At 45.4% G+C, this 22,389-nt stretch overlaps 1 protein-coding gene and 1 long non-coding RNA gene across 7 annotated transcripts in view; one reads left to right on the top strand and one right to left on the bottom strand.

The window, feature by feature from the left end:
- The window catches only part of MAPK6 (mitogen-activated protein kinase 6), a 38,438-nt gene extending 36,744 nt beyond the window's left edge, over positions 1–1,694 (bottom strand). For 3 of the 6 annotated variants that reach the window (XM_040620629.1, XM_040620632.1, XM_040620633.1), the window contains exon 1: positions 1,542–1,694. The gene's annotated coding sequence lies outside the window, so the exon portion shown is untranslated. Of the gene's footprint in view, positions 1–690; positions 818–887; positions 1,068–1,541 lie in introns of those variants that run through there. The other 3 variants (XM_040620631.1, XM_040620630.1, XM_008705980.2) reach the window with 2 other exon arrangements.
- Positions 1,695–3,489: 1,795 nt separating this feature from the next.
- Positions 3,490–11,195, top strand: LOC121100237. The gene is made up of 3 exons (XR_005831993.1): positions 3,490–3,648; positions 9,262–9,423; positions 10,890–11,195. It is a non-coding gene; the product is annotated as an uncharacterized LOC121100237 (long non-coding RNA).
- Positions 11,196–22,389: the final 11,194 nt, after the last annotated feature.

The following is a 22,389-nucleotide window of genomic DNA, read 5'->3' on the forward strand; positions in this document are numbered from 1 at the left end:
AGTTTCACCAGGCAATTCTAAGTGATGTAACATATATATATATGTGAAAGGACTTTACACCCCTTGGCACATAGGAAGCAAGCCCTTCATAAACGTGTTTGAACTACTCGTTAGAGATGTTAGAGATTCTTCCATCCAATTCAAGATTATTTTTCAAACATTAAAATCTGACATCTCTAAGAAGAAACTCTAGAGGTAGTTCCTTTTCAGGGCCAGGCCCTGTTTGGACTGGACCCTACGTTCTCCTAGTCAAATTACTGTTTCCACCTCAGTTTCCCAAGGTTGAAGAGAGAGAGAATATCCAATCAGAACCTTAAAAAATAACAAGGCTAGAAGAATCAAGCAATTAGAAAATTACTCGGAAGCTGTTTGCGCTCCATTCTGTCCCCGTTAATTTTTTCCCTTGACAAATCATCTTATATCGTTAAAAAAAAAAAAAGTTGCATACTGACTCTTAAGAGCATTTTTAGCATTGAAGAAAACAACAGGAATTTTGCTGCAAATGCAGTAAGGCTTCTAATTCCACCACTTCACTGGACCTTTGCCAATGAGCGAGAAAAGAGAAAATAAAACAGGGAAGGAAGCAAAAAGATCCTGCTTCACAGAGCTCCCACATAACACCTGAGCCCGCTGAGTCTTACTAAGCCAAGGAACAAAAGGCGGCCAAAAGCCCTTTACTTTTCCACGCACCTCACCAAGTCAGATGAAAACGCACAGCGAAGTGAAGAGGCCCTTTTCAGTGAACTGACAAAACAAGTTTCCATTTGGGTACTTTCACAGACCAACGCTCAACGTCCCGAACGCAGCTAAGGAAAGGCTGCAGCAGGGTGGGGAGGGCGGGGGGAGGAAAGAAATTAGGAATTCCGACCCAGACAAGTTTTCTGTACCTCATTTACGGCTAGAACTCAAAACTTGGGCACAGGACTTCGGGGCTCTGAGACCAGCCGGGTTGAGTGGTGCGCGCTACGCAATTCGCCGAGTCCACTGGAGACTTTGCCCGGCCGGAGTCAGCTGAGGCCGAGTCACCGGAGTGGGATGGGGGAGGAGACGCGGGAGCATTTCGAAGGCAGCGTGCCAGGAAGGCGAGACTTTCGCGCCACCTCACGCTCCCCGGGCCGCCCCTCCCGGCCGCCGCCCCTAGCCCGCCGCCCGCCGGCCGGGGCGGGCTTCGAACCCGTGGAGCCCGGCGCGGGGGGCTGTGCCGCAGCCGAGCGGCGGGGCCCGGGGGCTGGCGGGCGCGGCCCGGCCCGGCGGCCGGCGAGGGGCGTGCCGGAGGGGCGCGCCGGCGCCCCGCCGGCCCCACGCGACCCGGCCCGCCGCCCGCCAGCCCGCGCGGGGACGCGCCGGCCAGGCCCGAGCGGGCGGGCCGGCGGACGGGCGGGCCGGAGACGGAACAAAAGCGCCTTTGTTGAGCGGCGGCCGCCGGAGGGTCACACACAATGGAGGAGGGAGCCGGCTCCGCTGCCGCCGCCGGGCCCGCCGCGGCGCCCTCCCGAGCCGCCCTGCCGGCGCGCCCCGCACACGTACACACACACACTCACGGGACTTCTCCGGCTCATCGAGGGAGTGCGGGGCCCGCGGACAGCCCCCAGTGTCGGCTCAGGTCTCCGGCTGTGCTGGCGGCAGCGGCGTCTCCGAGGCTCTCGCTTTGCCGCAGTCGCCGCCATGTAACCCCGACCCGCGAGAAAGGGCGAGGGAGAGGGGGTCCTGTGAGCCACGCCCTCGCGTCCATGGCCCTCACCCACGGCGGCCCCAGGTCCTCGCCCACGGCTGTATCGCCGGTTCCCCAGCTGGTGACTGGGCTCCGCGCGCTGCGGGGGCGGCGGGAGAGGCACGCGGTCTCGTCAGTCGCCGGCGGTGGGCTGGGCCGGGGGCTGGCGGAGAGGTGGGCTGATGGGCCCTCCTAGCTCTGCCTTTACCCCATCCCTACAGCTCAAAGTGAGCAAACTCCTTGGAGGGGGAGGGTGTTTACAGCGCACGTAAGACTCGCAAGCCACTGGGCGATCCAAGAGGAATGAACCTTCGTCCATGTGCCCAGGGATGGGCCGGGAACACGAAAGGCTGGGCCTGAAGATGGATTGGCTGGAAGGCAACAGCCGAAGTACCAGGCAAACCGTTGTTAGAGCCAAATGCTAAGAAGGTCATTAATTCTGCCTGAGGATACGGAGGAAGGCTTCTAAGTGAGGTCGCCACTGGTGACCTTTCAGCTGGATCAGAAGGAGCCCAGTATAACCGGAGGAGGCGAGGGGGAGAGGGGAGGGACCTGTGAGAGCGAGAACAGGAAGGAGGAGAGCACCTGGCTCGATGCTGAGCTGGGACTAGGCCTGAGTCGTAGAATTTGGGAAGGGGTGTACTGTGAGATGTAGTGGGAAATGCGGATTGGTGTCTTCTTGGGAGCACTTGGAGGAGAATAGACTTTTTTTATTTACCATGGCTTATTGGGTCCAAGGAGCCTTTCCAGTGTTTATGGGAAATTTATGTAGGTATTTATGAAATTAGAGACGCGGGTCAGCATGTTTTTTTCAATGACTTAATCATTTCTGATGCGAACCAAACGTTTGGCAGTCCCTTATCCATTATTAGGCACATCCTCAAGCTTGAGGCAAATAACCACTTTAAAGATCACATAGTAGCTTGAAGTTACTTGGTTGGGATGGAACTTGAATATTTCCTATTTTTTATATTTAAATAATACCATCTGAGTACTAGGTGTGAAGAGGAGATGGTGAGCAGATAAAACCAAGAGAAAGGGAAGGCCTGGTCCAACCGCAGGATTTCTAATTTGTGGTTGCATCCTTTCTGCAACAAGAGCTCCTTACCTGTGACTACTATAAATCCCTACTGCCCCTGCAATAGGATACTCTCAGATTCCTGAGACACCTTTCCTTCCTTGTCCATCAATGTTTCATCACCAGGAGGAGGCAGGAGGAAAATAAATACTGCATTTTCCCTTTAGAGCTTATAATGTAGTGTCAGCTCCTGACTTCCAGCAAAGACCACCGAAAGAACCTGTTGATTAGACAAAGCTAAGTTTATTGCTTACAACAGCAAGTGATACCAGTGTGTTGACAGAGTCTTAGTAGCATCTCAAAGAGGGAGGTCAAGTGTAGAATAGTTACAAGATTCAGGGCATCTGGTTTAAGACAAGTCTTTCAATGAAAGCGTGATTGCGATTGGACTACATTTGTGATATAATCATTTAGGATGATTACAGGGAGGGGAGAGTTTTGAAGCAAGCCTAGAAGAGTAAACAGTTGTTTGATAAACCCAAGAGTAATTGTGTCGAGGAGCAGGCTTTTTATCCTGATGAAGGCCATGTCAGTCAGTGGTCTATTGTTCAGATAAATAGACTTTGAGGAAGTTCCTGAAACTGCAATTAAGTTATTTGCAACTTCATCTTCTTGGGCAAGAATTTCTTGGAATTCAAGTCATGTTTATGCAAACGGTGGAGTTGTAAAGTCCTGTTACTGTAGTCGGTCTTAGTTCTTAATCCTATTGTATGGCAGTAAATAGTTTCAGTTCTCAGTTTTTCAAACTGCAGGTGATGATCCAGTAGTAAGTAGTGAGTGATTTTGGTGGATTATGACCAGCATTTTTTTTCTTAAGGAAATAGAGCAAAAAACTAGAGAGCATTGCCCGCAATAAAGGGTAAGTATGGTTTTATGAAACTTTTGTTTCCATTATGTACTATATTTCGACAAGTCTGAAATGTCATAAATTATGGCACACCATTACTTCATGTACTATTGTTTGAAAGGGAAAACAACAACAAAAAAGGAAACAAAATTTCTTATCAGAATGTGATACTCTATTGCTATATCCTGATTTCAGAAATATTAACATACACATTTCTTAAACTTGATGAAATAAGGTATATATAAATGTGCCGATTGGATAACAATGTGAAATGTATTTCTACTTATCGCCCATTATTGCTACAAACTGTGCAATTGTTAAAAGAGTCTGAAAGCCACTATTGTAGTGGAGTAATGCAGGAGAGGATCAAGTAAGTACACCATAAAGCAGCATGAGATGAGTGCTTCCAGAGCAGAAATGCAAATTACCTGCTCTTATTGGAAGGAACAATTAATGAGAACATCAGGAAAGATTCAACAGGAAGAGAAAATATCTGAGCTGGGCTTGATTCCATCAGGAAGCATCAGGAAAAAGATTTCTGAATGAGAGAGCAGAACATACAATGGCAGGGCACTTGGGTGGGCTCAGTTAAGCATCTGACTATCTCAGCTCAGGTCTTGATCTCAGGGTTGTGAGTACAAGCCCCACATTGGGCTCCACGCTAGGCATGAGCCTATTAAAAAAAAAAATGTACAAAGGGGGTACCTGGGTGGCTCAGTCGTTAAGCATCTGCCTTTGGCTCAGGGCGTGATCCCAGAGTCCGGGGATCGAGGCCCGTGTCAGGCTCCCTGCTCCACTGGGAAGCCTGCTTCTTCCTCTCCCACTCCCCCTGCTTGTGTTCCCTTTCTTGCTGACTGTCTCTCTCTCTCTCAAATAAATAAATAAAATCTTTTAAAAAATAAAAATAATAAATAATAAAAAATTTTAAAAATGTACAAAGGCTTGAGTGTGCAGGGCACACTTTGGAAATGGAAGAAATCTGACAGGCCTTGGGGAATGAAGACAAGTTAGCACCAGACTGAGAAGTCCTTTTTTTTTTTCTTTTTTTTCTTTTTTTAAAGATTTTATTTATTTATGTGACAGAGAGACAGCCAGCGAGAGAGGGAACACAAGCAGGGGGAGTGGGAGAGGAAGAAGCAGGCTCTCAGCCGAGGAGCCCGATGTGGGACTCGATCCCGGAACGCCGGGATCACGCCCTGAGCCGAAGGCAGATGCTTAACGACTGCGCTACCCAGGCGCCCCAGACTGAGAAGTCCTTGATTTTATGCAAACACTTTTGGATTTATGCTAGAGGAAGTATTTGGAGACGCACTTAGATGATACAACTAGTGTTTTAGACAGACGATTCTGGCATATATGGGAAGGGTAGGTTAGACAAGAAACTGGAGACAGGGAGAGGGTAGGAGAATCCATTATTTTTTTTGCCCTGCATCCTTAATCTGATAACAATACTCATGTCCTCTAAGAGCCACCCTTTCCTGAGTAAGTCAGAATTCTGTCACAGGGATGGAAAATCCAATCCAAAGTCTGGTTTAAGCATGAGAGAAAAAGAAAGGGAGAGAATGTGTCTCTACTGGGCACAGAAAGGAGATGACAATACAAGTGATATTATTGGGGCAGAATCACCTGGTCTGGGTGAATGCTCAGATGAGTGACGGGTGAGTCTGGAGTCACCCAGTAGCTCCCAATTCACCTGTTTGGCTTTAAATTCCCACATTAGCTACTCGTTTTATCTTTTTCTTTTGATTACTATCTTCCTATTAAGATACTTGCCAATATCATGATTTGCAAGGTGGAGGGAAAAACAGATTTTGAAAATACAGACCACTAAGCTTGATGCCAGTCCCTGGAAATTTTACGGTATAAATCATTGAACACAGTGTGTTGGGAAAATGTAACCGTTAATAGGAGTCATGGATTGTTTTCAAGTAAATCATTACAAAGAAACACCACTTCCTGGGGCGCATGGGTAGCTGAGTTGGTTATACATCTGACTTTGGCTCAGGTCATGATCTCAGGGCCCTGGGATGGAGTCCCACATTGGGCTCCCTACTCAGCAGGGAGTCTGATTCTCCCTATGCCCCTACCCCCTCCACCCTGGTCGTGCTCACTCACTCACTCTCCTCTCTCAAATAAACAAAATCTTTTTTAAAAAAATCATTTGAAAAGGGCCAGGATTTGGGAGATTCAGCTTGACCTGATACTGTATACAGTAAGTTACAGATACTCGTGCAGTGTGAGCAACCCCTAAAAATCTAACAATGTAAACGGTGTTAAAGTAAAACAGCATTCAAGTTACAGGGGTACCAGACCTGTGCTATTGAGCTCTGGATTTCTGAACTTAGGTGTTCAAATGTAGATATCACATAAAAAGAGCTACCACACGTAACAAATTAGGATTCATTCGGAAGAGACATCCAGGAAAAGTGTGTAAATCTTGTCCTCTGAAGAAAAGATGAAGGAATTGGGTCTACTTTCACCTGCAGAAAAGAGATCTGATAAAGGGTTCTTACGCAGAGGAGAGAGTTGATTTATTCCATGTTGCTCTGGAGTTCAGATCGAAACCATCAGGCGGGCAATTTCCAAGAGGAAAATCTTGGCTTAGCATAAGAAAGGACAGTTTTGAATATTGGAACTGAGCCACAGTGGACAGGACTTCTGGTGAAGTGAGCTTCATCCTCGTCACTGGAAGCATTCAATCAGAAAACAATGGCCACCTGTCAGGGATGCTATAAAAGGAATTGATGGGGGGAGGTGGGGCCCGCAGAGAGGTGAGAACATCCAAGATCTTCTCTAATGTAAAGCTTCTATGTGTCTATGTTTATACTCTTCATTTAAAATGATTGCTCTCTTAGACTTGGTTTCTAAAAGAACACATTGTCATTTGATTTATAAATAAAATAACTTTCCGCTGAAGAAATTCATTGCCAGGTACAGTTGAATCTTTGTTCATGGTAGCTTTGTTCCATAAAGTCACCAAGAACACTGAATTAGTGACTGCTGAGCCGTTGCTCCTAGGGGAAATACAGGATTAGTTTCCTGCAAGCCTCTGGTCACAACATTTTTGTCAACCGGTCAATATATAATTTTGTTTTATGTGTGTTTATGTTTAAAGACACCTAATTTAATATATAGGGCTGATTCTCATTAATATTTAACCCTTGACCAAAAGCACTGTAACTCATGCTAAATGAAGGTTATGTAACATATTTTCTCTGGAAGACATATCACACCTTTTCTCTCTTACACTTAGGGACGCTACCCACCACATCAATATTATGCTTGGAGGCCATTTTAAATAGCTAAATCACCAACAAAGAAGAAAAAAGGGCAAAAAAACATGGCACTAAATAGACCATGGAAAAGACCTTTGTTTCTAGCATGTGAGTTGAAACAAGAAGGCAGAGTACTGCCTCGTTCAACCTCAGTGGGAACATACACATAGGACAACAAATTTTTCACCACTCTGTGCATGTCAGCAAACGACTGTGAAAATGCTGACTATTGATTTTGCTTTTCTTGTGTTCTTAATGGATTGACATCTGCAGACTCTTTGGGACAAATAAATTGAAACAAGCAGTCAAACTTGCACACAGAATCTGTGAATCTGTGAATTGACTGTAGTTAAAATTATGAAGGGCGGGTACCCGAGTGGCTCTGTTAAGAGGCCAACTCTTGGTTTTGGCTCAGGTCTTCGTCTCCTGGGTGGTGGGTTCAGGCCCTGCAGGGGGCTCCACGCTCAGCAGGGAGTCTGCTTGAGAGTCTCTCCTTCTGCCCCTTCCCCTGTGCACACGCACACACGTGCACTCTCTCTCTGTCTCTCTAAAATAAATAAATCTTAAAAAAAAAATATGGGGGCGCCTGGGTGGCACAGCGGTTAAGCGTCTGCCTTCAGCTCAGGGCGTGATCCCGGCGTTCTGGGATCGAGCCCCACATCAGGCTCCTCTGCTGTGAGCCTGCTTCTTCCTCTCCCACTCCCCCTGCTTGTGTTCCCTCTCTCGCTGGCTGTCTCTGTCTCTGTCAAATAAATAAAATCTTAAAAAAAAAAAAATATGAAGGGGGGGCACCTGGGTGGCTCAGTGGGTTAAGCATCTAGCTTTTGGTTTCGGCTCAGGTCACGATCTCATGGTTCATGAGCTCAAGCACCGCATCTGTCTTTGTGCTCAGCAGGGAGTCTGCTTAAAGATTCTCTCCCTCTGCCCCTCCCCCCACCCCTGCACATGCACGCACTCTCTCTTTTTCAAATAAATAAATAGATTTCAGTTTAAAAAAATTATGGAGAATGTTTTCAGTCAAAATCAATTGAAGCTGAATGTAAAGTTCATCAAGAGGCAGATCCGTTGAATGCTCTTTTGCAGTGGGAGACCCCTATAAATGAAAACCAGAGACCCCCCATTTCACTTGGTGGGACAACAAAGAGCTTTCCCCTCAGGAGGATGGTAATAGTGTCATTTATCAAGTTCCCACCAAATAGCCTGTTCCAGGTAAAGACTTCATAAACATTTTATCATTCTCTCAGGCTATGATACATGGGATTTTGTAGAAAAGCTGCAGTAAGCTACTTAAATTTTGTAGACAAAGCCAGGCTTTCTGTGTAATAAAATTGCCTTCTGAAACAAGGATCTGTACACTTCTGGAATAATGGTTATGTAACTAAACAAATGTACTGGGAAATACCTATTGGAGTAATTTTGAGAACAATCCAGGCTTGTGCCACGTGACTACTGTAAATAAAAGGAAAGAATAGACATGATGTCCTTCAGCCCATCCACAGGGAGTGATGAATATTTTGAACTGTGGGAACAACGCAGCTTCCACTCTACAAGGTCATTCTCTTCCCTTTTGCACTCCAAAATAGACGAGCTATCTGTCACTTGGGGAAGAAGGGAATCACTATCTGTAACTCTAAGTAATCTTGTGTGGAAGATTTGTTTACATTGATCATTCTTAGTACTCAAGTTATCAACTAGTTTATAATATGGTTTAGTAGGTCTGCCTTCCACAGTCCTGTCTCTCAGCTTCTGTTTGACTAATATTTTGCCAACTGGTCGTTGCCACTACTGGAATACCCTTTCCCAAAAATGTCATCATCCTTAGAGGTCAGTGCCCACCCCTGGGGTCTTGACTGAAGCCGTTACGGTGTCTAACAATACCCTAGGTGTGGTGTCCTGAAAGGAAAATGCCCAGGCCCTCAGGAGGCCTAAGATGCATCTGCCCACCCTGGGTAGCTCTATCTTGGTGAATGCCCACCCTAGGCTGCCACAGGCCTCCTCCCCCCTCCCCCACCCTTCCCATACCCAGGGCATTATACAGAACCCCACATTCAGAAAGACCCCATGCGGGGCGCCTGGGTGGCACAGCGGTTAAGCGTCTGCCTTCGGCTCAGGGCGTGATCCTGGCATTATGGGATCGAGCCCCACATCAGGCTCCTCCGCTGTGAGCCTGCTTCTTCCTCTCCCACTCCCCCTGCTTGTGTTCCCTCTCTCGCTGGCTGTCTCTATCTCTGTCGAATAAATAAATAAAATCTTAAAAAAAAAAAAAGAAAGACCCCATGCTTGGTTTAATACTCTATTGCTGCCACCTTGGAATTCCTAACAATTTTATCTTTGAACTCATGCTTTGTAGTGCAGTTGGTGAGATAATGGAGCAGGCATCTGGGCAAGAGAAGACACGATATGCAAGACCGCTGTTCCTTGCCGCCCCATTCACATATAGCGTTCTCGGTGCCCCAAGAGCACAGAGCTCTGGTAGACCCACAATGTGCTGGAGCTCAGCGAAACCAAGCAAGTAAGTACAAGGTGTGCTATGCCTACAGCTGAGTAAGTGGGGGTGCTGATAGCTCTGAAAGGCCATGCTTTCCACTGAAACCAGAACTTGCTTTGAACGCAGGAAGAAGGCAATGGCATTCTAAGAAACACAAAAGACTGAGGAACCCTATCATACCCTTTCTTTCTTGTGTTCCTTCCCTGTATTAGCCAACGACCTACGCTGAAAACATTTGTTTCCTTTCAGTCCTTTCTTATTCCTCAGTGTGGTAAAGGTAGGCAGTGTTGGTGGAATGTGTGTGTATCACGAAGTGAAATAGTAATGGTTAAGTTCGTTTTCTGCAGTGTTCCCACTGCTCTAGTAAGAAGAAAATGCATACGCATGTATGAACCACAGAACAGAAATTGTGTCATTTTGGTGATTTAACATAGGAGGTAAATGCTCTCGTATTTCAAACTGGCGTTGTACAATAGAAAAATTAACTATGAAACTCAGGCTAGTAACAAAATATTTCCTTACTTGGAATGATATTATATAGTTGTAATAAACTGTCTATCTAAATTAAAAACACCAGGACAAGTGGAGAGAGAGAGAGACCAGAAGAAAGGAAAAAAGCTTTCTGTTTTAGTACTTTTAGCTGCATTTTTTTTTCTTTTTGAACAAGAGGCCCCAGGAATTATGGCTTTGAACCCCTCAAAAGAATCCCTAGTCTGAAAAAGGTGAGTTGCGGAAAGACTTCCCACCTTTCCCCCCACTCCCCTCACTGACAGGCTTAGGGCAGGAGAGGTGAGAGACTATCTCTGGCCAGTGGGTAAAGCATGCAAGGCCGCCACAGTGCCCAGCCACCCACACTAGGAGCTGCATTTCCTGTAGTAAACACAGTGGCTTCATTACTCATGGAGGTAGGAAGTGAGGGAGGAAGGAAGACCTTCTTCCGCTGCTGGCGCACATTTTCCTCATAGAAACAATGTTGTGGTCACACAGTTCTCATCCTCTGGTAGAGCTGCATATGTGCTAATGGGCTCCTAAGAGGGGCCTGAGAGCCTGACCCTGGTGTGTCACATTGTTTCTCTGGGGAAAATGCATTTTCAGTTTCAAACAACCAAGTTAGAAGTCGACTTTTGGGAACATATCTTGATCTTGCAGGGGCTGTCTGTACCTTTCCTAGCTCAGAAATGCTAACCACAGAGGAGGATGGTGTCTGTAAGACTTACGTAAACAACTAAACATTAACAAGAAGGTTATTAAAAGTAATAACTTCATAGGGCGCCTGAGTGGCTCAGTCAGTTAAGCCTCTGACTCTTAATTTGGCTCAGGTCATGATCTCAGGGTCGTGAGATAGGGCTCCACGTCTGCTTAAGATTCTCTCGCTCCCTCTCCCTCAGCCCCTCCCCCTGCTCACAGACAGCATGCTAAGAATGAATGAATGAATGAATGAATGAATGAATGAAAGTAATAACTTCACTTTCTCCTCTCCACGTATGAAGAGTCCAATCCTGCAGATTTGTAGCTCAAACAACTTGACTGCAGGTTCACCAGGGGTGATTGGTCTCGGGAACCAGCACACGCCTACCAGACCCAAGAGACTGAGTACCCAAACCGAATGTCAATGCACTAAGAACACAAGAAAAGCTGTGCTCATCCGGACTAAAGATCCAGCCAGTCCGGTATTCTCTGACAATGGTTATGAACTTCTGTGTTTTATTCATTGTAAACTCGAATGTTGAGCTAATGCCTGAATATCATGTTCTCTCAATAAATGTTTGTAGAAAATGAAGTGTTTTTGAATATTCTAGTTGCTCTCTATGACATAAACTTCAGAAAGGTAAGGATGTTCTCCAAATATCCACTTAAGACTTCTTTTTTTTTTTAAGCAACTGTCTTCTTGGAACGCTATCTGATTATTTTCGTGGCCCTTTACGATGACCTCATGTATCTACTAGGCTCTTTTTTTTTTAAAGTTTTGGGGCAGAATTCGGTGCATGATTCCGGGTATAGCTTCATTATCATTTTGTCGAATGTAAGATAAAACCATGCTTTCAGTTTTATTTTCCACATTCTTAGCAACAAGACCTAGCATTTTAGATGCCTTTAAGCAACAGTCAACAATAACTTATGGTTCTGTTTCTCTCTCTCTCTTTTTTTAAGTAAGCTCCACGCCCAGTGTGGGCTCAAACTTATGATCCCTGAGATCAGGAGTTGCAAGCTCTACCAACGGAGCCAGCCAGGGGCCCCTCACGGTTCTCTTTCTTGAAATAAAACATAGCCCCAGGGGCGCCTGGGTGGCGCAGCGGTTAGGCGTCTGCCTTCGGCTCAGGGCGTGATCCTGGCGTTCTGGGATCGAGCCCCACATTGGGCTCCTCCGCTATGAGCCTGCTTCTTCCTCTCCCACTCCTCCTGCTGTGTTCCCTCTCTCGCTGGCTGTCTCTTTGTCGAATAAATAAATAAAATCTTTAAAAAAAAAAACATAGCTCCAAACTCATCTTCTTTTAAGTGTGCTTCAGACTAACAACCCTAAATACATTGTCCAAAATTAGTACAGAATGAAACTCATTTGCCATGCTTTTGTCCACTCACATAGCTTTGTGCAATTGGTCTTTTCTTCAATTTAGATCCTTCTGCTTGGTATTTACTACTCTGGAGAGCCTAAGGACATCTCAGCCCAGCGACTTTTTTTATATGAGCCTACTTCCAAGCAGTCCCTGCAAGTTTTAAATATGACAAGTCCCCCAGCAGTAATCCCTGAGGGCTCCACTCTGAAATCTGAAGAATCCGTCTGGTGTCCAGGCACCAACAGTAGAAAGCAGACCTGAGTACCGGCCCCAGTTCCGCCAATTATTAGTTGCTAGCTTCAGGCAAATCATCGAATCTTGTTGTTTTTTTTTAAACGTATCAGTAATACCCGCCTCACCTCCCTCCAGGATTGTTCCCAGGATCACCTGAAATAATGTGCATGAAAGCACTCTGAAAATGCTGAACAACCGCATAAGTAAGGGGTGTTATTAATATTTTCATCCAGAAGCTTGCCTGGTTAAAACATGGTTTCCTGAAGTTCTCTCTTCTTTCGTTCAATTCATTCCACAGATATTCTTCAAGTGCCTACTTTTATCCAAGATAGGACTTTCTCCCCACTTTCTTGGTAACTCAGTTGGCTGAGATTTTTTCCCCATTGTTTATTGTGTAAATTGGTAGAAACTTTTTAAAAAGTGCAATGTTCACTGTTTCCATGCTTATTTGTCTCTCAAAGGAATGTGGTCAAATAGGGAAGCAGGAGACGTGCTCAAGCCTGTTGCTGCAAAGGTGGACGGCCAGAGCACGATCTCTGCCTGCACCTCCCCACAGAAAGCGAGAATGCCTTCTCCTGCTCTGAGGCTAGGAGAGACAGAAGGCAAAGCCCAGCGGAGGTTCAGCAGAGGGAACAGTGAAGAGGGCATGAGGAGTAACTGTATCCAACCTCTCAGATCCCAACAATCAGTATTACAATAAATAAATTTACTTACATGAAAGTAGCTTAAGGCAATCTCCTTTAATTTAGCCTGTGGTCCATTCAGCAAAGACAAATGTCTTCCATTTTTAGAAGCTTCTTTTTTTTTTTTTTTTTAAAGATTTTATTTATTTATTCGACAGAGATAGAGACAGCCAGCGAGAGAGGGAACACAAGCAGGGGGAGTGGGAGAGGAAGAAGCAGGCTCATAGTGGAAGAGCCTGACGTGGGGCTCGATCCCGTAACGCCGGGATCACGCCCTGAGCCGAAGGCAGACGCTTAACCGCTGTGCCACCCAGGCGCCCCCATTTTTAGAAGCTTCTGATGAAGATTGATAGATACTGTTTCCAAAGGAAGAAATAAAAGGCAAATGATTGTTGGAGAAGAGGGAAAAAGACAAAATTTTAAAATGATTTAGCTGTACAGCAGGTTATGAAGGAGGGGAAAGGAAGAGATTAAAATGGTTCTTTCCCTCCTCCCCCTGTGACTCAGAGATTCATCCTAAAAATAATTTTCATCCCGGTTTGGGGAAGCTGAGCAAAGACTCACATCTTCACATTCCAAGTTCCATGATGGCCTTGGACAGGGAGGGGACAAAAGGAAGATGAAAATAGGAAACAGTAGCTATTAAAGGTAATCTGGAAAAGACTTTACCTATTCAGAAGAGGTGAGGTAAAATTAAAGACCAGGCTAGCTGTGATGAAACAGGCATTTTCTGTTCTTGCCCTAGTCTGAAGTGCGTCGTGTCAGCAAGGATGAAGCCTCAACTTGCCTTTCAGCCCGATTTCCCACCAGCTCTTTTGGTGATCTGTGTTTTACTCATTCAAATGAATTTTTGTCTTTCAACATCATTCCCCTTGCTTGTTTTTTTTTTTAATTTCTATTTTTTATTTTTGTTATTTTTTAAACTTTAGGTATAATTGGTCATTTTCCTTTCTTTGTATCAGCAATAGGGGTGTTTCTTTTTTTTTTTTTTAAAGATTTTATTTATTTATTCGACAGAGATAGAGACAGCCAGCGAGAGAGGGAACACAAGCAGGGGGAGTGGGAGAGGAAGAAGCAGGCTCATAGTGGAGGAGCCTGATGTGGGGCTCGAACCCATAACGCCGGGATCACACCCTGAGCCGAAGGCAGACGCTTAACCGCTGTGCCACCCAGGCGCCCCAATAGGGGTGTTTCTTTAGTCATATTTAATTTATAGAAGTATGTCCATTTTCTAAAAAAAAGATTTTATTTTGAAAGTATTTTTTTTTGCTTCTTTTAAATTAAACTTACAGAGAAATTGTGCATATAGCATAATGAACTTTTTTTTTTTAACCTGAACAATTTGAGAGTAACCTGACGTGATATCTGTGGCAGACATTGAACTGCATGGACTAGAAGCCCTTCAAGGAAGGACTTACTGCCCAGCTGTGGGCACTGTGGTCAGCACACAGCTGTCAGCTGTCATTTCCTTCCGAGTCGGCTTCATCTGCAGAGAGCCACCTTGCCCAAGAGATGCCCCTTTTCCCAGGTGGCCCAAATTCAGTGGCTGCTCATGGCAAGGAGAGAAAGGCCTGGCTATTTTGGCCCTGTGCGAGACGACCCTGATGGGCCATATCCACCCCAGAGCTCCCAGTGGGGTTAGCTGAGGCTATCAACCTGCAGCTCAGATCAACGTCTTCCTCTGCCCAACCCTGTTTGCTTCCCCTCCCATCCACAGATGTTGATCCCAAGAGCTCTCCCCAATAATTATGCTGAACACCGAAGTCCGCTTCAGAGTCTGCGTCCTAGGAAACCCACACTGCCGTGTTGGAGCCAGGAGAGGTCTGAGAAAGCAGACAATAAAATAGACTTTTGGATCTGGATCACTCGCCACTCAGCTGGTAGGAGGACCTTGTCACTGTGGAGTGCAGATCACCCCTGGCACAAGGTAGTAGCCCAGTTGTTAAGACTTTCACCAGTGGTGAATTGGGATAGTATACCAGTGAAAGGGAAAGGATGAGCTGGTGCACTGCATGGAGGAAAGAGTAACTACAAGGGGATTGAATGGTTATTGTTTAGCTCCACTGAAACTTCAGGCGAAGAAATAAAAAAGCCGAGAGACTGACTAGCCGGCAGCTGAAAGCCAAGTGTGAGAGCCAGAAGGTCTCTTTCATAGCAAGAGGCTTTCATCACCTGCAGTAGGACAGCAGAGAAACCTGAAGACCAGATGGAGCTAAATCATCACGTAGCCAAGCTCCGAACAGCCAACTAAACTAGGTCTGCGATGCTAGAGACGCACCGTGGGTGGGAAAGAATGAGACCCTGGCACATGCAATGGGGACATCTGAGTTGATACCCCCCAAAATCTTGAATTCCCAGATTTCTCTTGACTCTGAGCCTGCTTGTCAGAGAGAGAGAAGCGAACTACCCTTCCCTACTAAGAGCTGCATATTCCCCTTGTTTGAGACAATGCCAAGGGCTCTCGGCAAAACAACACGTCACTGCTCAGGATCTGCCCCCACCTACCCTCCTATCCACTAAATCTATAACTAGGGTTAAGGGGCAGCATAACCCAGCTGGGGACATGCTAGGCATGATAAGGAAGGAAAGAAACCAGATCCCAAAGGAGCAAAAAGATCGAACCAGCACAGCCTGCAGGAGGTTGGGGAATACATGTGGGAATAGATTCTGAGGGCATTTGATTAAAGGGGGATAGAACATGAGATTAGATAACAATTTGTGTGGGCTCTCCCAAAGTATAAAATTTACACCCTGAGAAAGCCCCCAGGAAATGGTGCAAACTTGCTAGTAAGAAGGCTTCTATGAAGCATGGTAAAAGTGATGACCCATGCTAAGGGAAATCAAAATACCATAAATGTCTTGGCAGGTGGTAGAGGAAAGGATTAAAATGTTAAGAGAAATACAGGACGCCTGGGTGGCTCAGTCGGTTAAGCATCTGCCTTCAGCTCAGGGATTGAGTCCCACATCAGGCTCCTTGCTTGGCAGGGAGCCTGCTTCTCCCTCTGCCTGCTGCTCCCCCTGATGCTCCCCCTGCTTGTACTCTCTCTCTCCTTTCTCTCTCTCTGACAAATAAATAAACCTTAAAAAACAAACAAACAAAAAAACCCATAGCCAGCCAAAGAAAAATAGGTAATTTGGACTTCATCAAAATTAAAAGGCTTTGTGCTTTGGAGAATACCATCAAGCGGCTGCCTTTGGCTGGGGTCATGATCCCCAGGTCCTGGAATAGAGTCCCGCATTGGGCTCCTTGCTCAGAAGGGAGCCTGCTTCTCCCTCTGCCTGCCACTCCCCCTGCTTGTGCTCTCTCTGACAAATAAATAAAATCTTAAAAAAAAAAAAAAGCATGCCATCAAGTGAAAAGACAACCCACAGATTTGGAGAAATAATTTTCAAATCATATATCTGATAAGAGTTTAATATCAGAATATATATTTGTATATATATCTATATATCTTTACTCAATAATAATAAGAGAAATAGCCCAATTCCAAAATAGGCAAAGAATTTCAAAAGAGATCTTTACAAAGAAGATACACGAATGGACAACAAGCGCATGAAAACATGTTCAACATCAGTGGTCAGTAAGTAAATGCAAATCAAAACCACAGTGAGGGGCGCCTGGGTGGCTCAGTCGGGTGACTGTCTGACTCTTGATTTCAGCTCAGGTCATGATCTCAGGGTCCTGGTTTCGAGCCCCATGTCAGGCTCTGGGCTCAGCCCAGTGTCTTCTTGGGATTCTCTCTCTCCCTCTCCCGCTGCCCCTCCCCGTGCTTGCATGCATGTTCCCTCTCTCTCTCTCTCTCAAATAAATAAATAAATAAATAAATAAATAAATAAATAAATAAAATCTTAAAAAATAAGCCACAGTGAGATGCCACTTAGCACCAACAGAATGACTATTAGAAAAAAATGGAAAATAGGGGCGCCTGGGTGGCTCAGTCATTAAGCGTCTGCCTTCGGCTCAGGGCGTGATCCTGGTGTTATGGGATCGAGCCCCACATCAGGCTCCTCTGCTGGGAAGCCTGCTTCTTCTTCTCCCACTCCCCCTGCTTTTGTTCCCTGTCTCTCTGGCTGTCTCTCTCTCTGTCAAATAAATAAATAAAATCTTAAAAAAAAAAAAAGAAAAAATGGAAAATAACAAATGTTGGTGAGGATGTGGAGAAATGGGAACCCACATACGTTGCCGGTAGAAATGTAAAATGATGCGGCAAGTTGAGAAAACAGTGACAACTGCTGCAATAGTTAAACCTAAAGTTACTATTTGACCCAGGAATTCAACTGCTAGGTATACCCAAGAGAATTGAAACGTATGTCCCCACAAAAACTTGTACACAATTATCTGTAACAGCCTTCTTTATAAGAGCCAAAAAGTGGAAGGAACCCAAATGTCCATCAACTGATGAACAGATAAATAAAATACGCTGTATCTATACTGTGGAATTCTATTCAGTTATAAAAAGGAATAAGACTCTGATCCATGCGACAGCATGGATAAACTTGGAAAACATTATGCTCAGTGGAAGAAAGCAGACATGAAAGGCCACATTTATGATTCCATTCAAAAGACATGTTCAGAGGAGGCATATCCATAGGACACACAGGAAATGAGGAGTTGCCAGGGCTGTCGGAGGGGACAACGAGGAGTGACTGCTAACTGGCACAGGGTCAGTTTTACCGTGATGAAATATCCTACACTTGATTGTCATGATGGCTGCACGACCTTGTGAACATATTAAAAACCACTGTTGCATGCTTGCTTCAAAATGGAGAATTTGATGCATATTCATGGTACCTCCATTTTTGCAAAAGGGTTCAGGGAAGTGGGAGTGCTGGTGCGGGTATATTACGTAAGATCAGAAACCCCAGCAGATGACTGTTCCGCAGGAGGACCTTGCACAGCGTCCACCAAAGCAAAAAGAATGTGCTGGTTAGTGGCACCAGGATCACCGTGAAGTCTAGTGGTGGCTTTCTTTTGAAGGCTGGACTTACAGCAGGGGAAGCTGTTATAAAACTGAGCTCCTTATTAGCAATGGAGATAATATAACCCAGAAATAATTGAGCCAGATGGCATCATGCAACTGTCAGAAATCATGTGGATGCAATTATGATAATGAGTGGCGAGATCAAAGTGGCCACCATGAGTCCCTTACCTGCAGAGGGTTAAAGAGATGGTTAATAAAACATGGTGTCACTTGCTGACAGTAGATGAGGAGCCAATAAGGGTACCACTCGGTCTGTATAAGCGAAAGAAAACAAAGGGCGTGAAAGGAATGGAATATTTGGGAGCAAAGTTCTTGTATACTATTGAAATTAAATTGGGATTAATCTGAACTAGGTCGTTATAAATTAAGACATTAATTGTAATACCCCAAGCAACCACTAAGAAAATAACTCAAAAGATAGATACATATGTACTAAATAAGTAAACAGAGAGAGGGAAAGAGAGAGAAATGACAAGGGAATTAAAACAGTCCATTGGAAAATATCTTTTTAGCACAAAAGAAGGCAATAATATAGGAATAAAGGAACAAAAAAAAGACATGGCATATAGGAAAGAAAGCAAAATGGCAGACGGGCAAATATAAATCCCACATGTATGAAATGACTCAGCCAGCTGAATCTGCTTCTGTCACTGACCACACCATTACTGGCACAATGGATACATGAATGAAGTGGCCATGGTGACAGAGACTGAGGTCTTTCTGGGTAAACAGCATGGGTTCCTACTTATCAGGACTCATCTAGCTATCGCCACTGCCAAATATCCAACTTGACAGCAAAAGATTGGTGCTGAGCTCCTGATAGAGCATGATTCTTCAAGGAGATCAACTAGGCAGTTGGTGGCGAGTTGACCGCTTTGGGACCTTTCTACCTTGAAAGAGCCAGTAATTCATCCTGATAGGATGAACACATACTCTGGGTAAGGGTTTAAATATCTCATCTTCAGGCATCACCCTGCCTTACACAAAGTTTGAGCCACCAGCAGGGGACCTCCCATAACATTGCATCAGACCAAGGAAACCAACTTACAGCCAAAAAAGGTGTGAGAGTAAACTTGTGACACTGTTATCTACTGGTCATATCACTGATTGCAGCACTCCCAAGCTTCTGTCCTGGTAGAGGACTGGAATGCCTTGCTGAAGGCACAGCTGAAGTATTAGCTCAGATGAAATGCTCTGAGTGCCATCTTCCAGGATACGTTAAACCTGTTGAATAAAAGATCTTCATATGGTGCTGTGTACTCAACAGGAAGAATACATGGGTCTGTGAGGCAAAATATGGAAGTAGGAGTGGTCCTGCTTATCATCACTCCCAATGGCCCCTTAGGGAATTTATTCTTCCTGTTCCTGCTATTCTGGACTCCACAGGGTCAGAGGACCTGGTTCCTAAAAGGGGAATATTTCTACCAGATGGTACATCAAGAGTCTCTTTGATTCACTAGCTAACACTGCTGCCTGGGCCCTTTGGGCTCCTAGCGTTCAGGAACGAATGGGTTGTAAGTAGAGGACCAATCTTGGCATGGGTATTTACCCTGATCATGAGAAGGAGTTAGGTTTACTGTCATAGGGTGAGGGTAGGGAGGAATATTGATGAAGGAGAGGTGGAAGGAAGGCAGGCAGGGACAAGGGGTCCCCACCCTAAGAGGAAACCACCCTCGAGAGGATTTTACACCATCCTGGAAGGAGCCCTCCAACCTTTCCCACAGGATAGATAGATGACAGGCGCATGGAGGATTAATCAGATTAAAACAGCCCACCAACAAGCCCATAAAAAACCCCAGACTTAGAAACTTCCATGGCAAGCCTCTCAGGTCCCCTCCCACTTTGGGAGCTTTGTACTATCGCTCAATAAACTCTGCTTTGCCAGCCACCACTCTTCGTCTGGTCTGCCACTTCAATCTTCGAAGTCGGGTGACCAAGAACCATGGGCACTAAAAAAAATAAATCCTGTAACTCCCCAAGACCAGCCGCAGGGGAGGGGTGTAACTAGTCCCACAAACCTTCCTCTTCTAAGTTTTCCCAGGAGGCGAGGCTCATCAGGAGCCTGGAGAAGCCACTCCTCAACAAAAATGAAGAAGTAGATCGGAGAGCAGCACAGGGAATGGACATGGAGATGAGCCACTGAAATTTCCCTTTGCAAGACTTCTTGTCCAGGCTACCTGGAGGACCGTCAGCAGACAGCCTTTAGTTACCAGCTCCTACAGCTGCAGAGAGCTGCCTTATCAAAGCTCACACCCTTTGGGAAATGGCCCATGTCTAACGCATGATCAAGGCCTGATTTAAAGCCCAGCCCTGGCACCCTGGTTTGGGACAATAACGAAGGGCCATTTCAGCTCCAGAGCTCCTCGTGGGGTTAATTGAGGCTGCTGGGCCTTCCTTAGACGCAGCTTGCTTTTCATTCTGTCCAAGCCTGTTTCCACCTCTTCCCTTCCACAGGTGTCAATACCAAAGGCACTGCCTAATAAACATCCTGGACACTAAACTCTGACTCTGACTCAGAGTCTTCTTCCTGCAGAGCCTAAACTGTGAAAATGCCCTGTCATCTCAAATACTTTGGGGTGTGTTTCTTACTAATGAAAACTTTCATCTTGATAACCCCAGTAGAATGATCAAAATCAGGAATTTAACATTGATGTGTTACTATCTAATCCTCAGCCCTCGTTCAAATGTTGCTGGTGGTCCCAATACTGTCCCCCTTTTTTTTTCCAGAGAGAGAGCTCGAGCAAGGGGGTTGGGAGGAGCAGAGGGAGAGGTCGAGAAAGAATCTTAAGCAGGCTCCATGCTCAGCATGGAGCCCGACACGGGGCTCGATCTCACAACCCTGAGGTCATGACCTGAGCTGAAACCAAAAGTTGGACAATTAACCAGCTGTGCCCCCCAGGAGCCCCCCAGTAATGTCCTTCTTAGAGGAAAAGGATCCTGTCCAGAGATTACACATTGTATTTAGTTGTGTCTTCAGTCTTCTTCAGTCTTGCAGAGTTCCCTCGTCTTTACTTTCATGACCTTGACACTCTTTAAGATTACCAGCCATTTTTTTTTAGAATGTCCTTCAATTTGGGTTTGTCTTGAGGTTTTTTTTCGAGACCACCTTCGGGTCGTGCATCACTGGCAGAGCTATTAGAGGAATTGTGCCTTGTTCCCGTCATTGCATCCTACAGGTGGCACATGACTGATTTGTCCCGTCCCTGATGGCGCGATTAAGATGGTGTCTGCCCGGTTTTTCCACCATAAAGCTACTCTGTTCCCCTTTATAATTAAGTATTTTGTGGAGAAGTACTTTGAGGCTATGTAAACATCCCCTTCTTCATCAAATTTCCTATTTCTTCTTTTACTTGTATCCCTATTGACTATGGAAGGAATTCCTATACTTTATTTTGATACTCAAACTGTTCCATATTTGACCAGTGGGAGCCCCTTCAAGTTTGCTCCTTTATCCCTTTGACATGTCTCCACCATTCTTTTTACACTGCCTTGCTTGCTACACAAGATTGTCCAAGCTTATTTTATATTCTCCCTGCCCCAGCCCTAGAATCAGCCATTTCTCCAAGGCGCTCTGGTTCCCTTTGGTGGAGAATGGCATTTAGAAACTAAGATCTCAGCATTAGGTGTGCTCATGGCTATTGAGATGTCACTGTTCTCAGTCCCTTTCAGTGGGCAGAGCTAGGGACTACATGACATACATGTATGTATATACATAAATACACGTGTGTATATCTATATTTATGTTTGTTTACATAAACACACATTTGCATCTATATTTCTGTATGTATACATATCAAAATCATGAGTTTATACTGACACCTCTAATTCCAATCCAACACCAACTAATTCATTCTAATTTTTTTTCACCTTCCATATATTTAACTACCATGTGTACCAGTGAGAAAACTGACTCTTATCATCCCATTTCTACTTGTTTAATCAATCCTTCTGCACATAAACAACCTCCTGTGATTGCTCCTTCACCCAGGGTGGGCGTGCTTCTCACCCTGCACTGGACTGCTGCTCTGCCCAGATACCTTCTACATCTTGCCTGAGCTCCAGTGCCCCAAGATGGACCACCAGGATGAGGAAGACTACGTGGGCACCTTCCTCTCCCTCATCTGACTCTGACACCTGTGCCAGGTGGCCTTCCTTCATGGATGCCCCCCCCCACCTGGATCTCTGCACCCACACTAGTCCTCCTCTCTCCTACTCCGCTTCCCTATTACATGTAGATAGCTATCGTACTGCCCTTGGGCTCCAACACCTGGCACCTGGCTGTCCCACTACAGGGACTCCGTTCTCACTCTGCCCATGATATTACACTGCTTTCCCCCTCCTTATGGGGATACCTTTCTCATCCCAGTTAGGTCACCATCTTACCCAGATGCCCTCCTTTCACCACTTGACCACCATGACTCCACGCTCACCAAAGACATCCACCTTGCTTGGCCTCTGTAATGACTTTTGGACTGACTTGTGCAGGAAGAAGGAAGAGAGTGGAAAAATGGAGGAAGAAGCAGCAGAACATCAGTT

The sequence above is a fragment of the Ursus maritimus genome, unplaced genomic scaffold, assembly GCF_017311325.1.
Source record: "Ursus maritimus isolate PB19 unplaced genomic scaffold, ASM1731132v1 scaffold_35, whole genome shotgun sequence".
Lineage (NCBI taxonomy): Eukaryota > Metazoa > Chordata > Mammalia > Carnivora > Ursidae > Ursus > Ursus maritimus.